Source organism: Myxine glutinosa, chromosome 8 (assembly GCF_964187855.1).
Source record: "Myxine glutinosa chromosome 8, kmMyxGlut1.1, whole genome shotgun sequence".
NCBI lineage: Eukaryota > Metazoa > Chordata > Myxini > Myxiniformes > Myxinidae > Myxine > Myxine glutinosa.
The window spans coordinates 114,234,924-114,237,819 of NC_136268.1; positions in this window are offsets into that span (position 1 = coordinate 114,234,924).

The following is a 2,896-nucleotide window of genomic DNA, read 5'->3' on the forward strand; positions in this document are numbered from 1 at the left end:
CATATAATATATATATATATTATATGTATGTATGTACCATATATATAATATGTATGTATGTACAAAAATGATTATGAATGATCGTTTTAAGGCCATTTTCCCTGCTAGAGTGGGGGTTAGCCTTGCGGGCCCCATGACAATCATGGTTCCCTATTTGAGGCAATGTTTTTATGGCCGGATGCCCTTCCTGACGCCAACCCTTCCTTCCTGATGCCAACCCTTGGTCACGCTCTTACGATGTGCAGGGATACGGTGTACCTATTCTAGATTGGGGTACACACCGTGATCATTCATCCCAGCAAGCTGGTGCTCAATTTGCCGACCTTGGAAGGATGGTCAGGCTGAGTCAATCCCCCTAGCGTTAATTCAGTGATCGACTGGGATTCGAACCCAGGATTCCAAGCCGGCACCCTAACCGCTAAGCCAACCCCAGGCTATATGTACCATATATGCTATATGCTATATATATAGCTATACGCTATATGTACCATTATGTACCATATATATATATTATATGTATGTATGTACCATGTATATTATATGTATGTATGTACCATATATATATTATATGTACTAGGACGTGCCCGTACGTGGGTGCCCGTTCGGAAAAACATTCCAAACCGCGTGGCAGTAACGACCACAAAACCCCCCCCTCTATTTACATGAAATGGTTTGGTCCATTCGCAAAGCCAAAGCGAACGACCACAGAACCCCCCCCCCCCCCCCCCCCTCTATTTACATGAATGGTTTGGTCCATTCGCAAAGCCAAAGCGAACGGCGAACGGCTAAATCGCCATAGCTCGGTAACTACTTCTCCGATTAATATGAAACCTTGAAAAGGCACATCCTCAGGTCCCCAGCAATATACCTGGCAAGTTTCAAGTATATCGGACCCGTGGTTGTCGAGAAACAGCGGTCACAGACAAACACACACACACACACACACACACACACACAGACACACACACACACAGAGATTACTGGAATTATAGATAGATGTATGTACCATATATATATATATATATATTATATGTATGTATGTACCATATATATTATATGCATGTATGTACCATATATATATAATGTGTATGTATGTACCATATATATATATATATATTATATGTATGTATGTACCATATATATATATAATGTGTGTATATGTACCATATATATATATATATATGTATGTATGTACCATATATATATATATGGTACATACATACATATACACCCCTGGACATGTGTAGGTTTATTTCAAAGAACAGGAACCAATTTTACTGTGCACGAGTCAAATAGAATAATATCCCTTTTATTCTGCGCACAGCAATAACAGTGGGGCCGCGTTATATTACATTACCTGGGCTACTGTTATTGATTTTGACTACAGACGATGTTCAAACACAGTTATGTCAACAACAATGAAGTCTCGAATTGAGAGAGCTCGCGTTTGAGTCCTGACTGAGGGATTCTACGTCACAGAGGGTTTAATTCGTGTCATACTTGTGCCATCGCCACCATCAAGGTAAATCAGCATGGAATGTCAAAATGCAATGTTAAATTAATTACGGCTTACACCGTAGCATCGCCAGGTATGAGCTTGGAAGTTACGTTTTTCACACTTATTATTACGTCATACGTGTTATGCAGTAACTTAATGCTTGAGGAATACGAGTGGCGTGGAGTGAATTACGTATGGTGAAATCAAATTTGATAAGGCAATGTATAGTAAAAATTGTAACGTTATTTTTACATTTATGTAACATGTCCTTCATATGTTATGTATACATTAACCAGACTCGGTGGTGTAATGGTTAGAGCATCCGCTTTGGGTGTGGGTAGTTGGGTAGTCGGCAGTCGGTGGTTCTAACCCCTGGTGGAGTCTTAGCAATGATAGTAGCTTGATGAGCTTGATGAGTCTAATGGCCTCCTCCTGTGTTGAACTTCATTGTGACGAAACATATTATTATCATATATTAGCAAATTGCCCATGCCCTCATTGGATTCTAAATAGTGTAGAGATGGAGGTGGCAAAAATGGAAATGGTGTCTTCTGTCATCGAGGTGGCAAGCTGGGAGCAACAATTCACATTTATTGCCACATCTGGTACAATTTAAATATTCTAATGTGGAAGGTGCTCCATTTGAAACTGTTTGTTTGATATATGTAACTTTTTGATGCCTGGGGTTCATAATAAAAATTTATATTGGTGTCAAAGCCAGTGACCAATTGTAAATTAATAGTGGGGTTATTATTATGTTGGATTTCCGGAGAGAATATAAAGCCGCTGCGGGTTGTTTGAATCACTTTTGTTTAGTCCTTCATTCCAGCAGAAACGAGTTCATTTAATGCAGTCACAAATTCTTCGGAAGGGCTCATGTACTTCGTGGGTCCGTAAAGTAAGGTTTGATCGTTATATGATCAGTGAAAAATAATTACTTAACGACAAGCGTGGGTTTTCTGCGTGTTAAATAAATCCCTATACGTCGTTCTCTTACAACCATTTTCACCTTGAAGTGAATAATAAAAACGTATTCATATTTTTTGTTGCTGATTCTAAGCCACGGACTTACTGATCAACCGTGGCACAAAAATTAATCTGTTGATCCAATTCGTCTTTGCATTGAGCATAAAAATGTTTGCATATACCATACTATATAGAGGAGATGTAACTAAGTTAATATTTTGGGGGTGGGTGGGGGAAGTGCGGAGGGGAAGGGGGGGCGAGTCGGGAGGAGGTGGAGAGTGGGACAACGCATTAGACGACCTGGTAGATACGAGCATCTCCTGTTGGTTTTTGATGCCCCTGAGTTGCAAAAGACGCTCACAGCTTTCGTCCGTCTGCACGTCATTACCGCCCTGTACGTTCGTCGTTCCTCGCACCCTCTGATTAAACGCT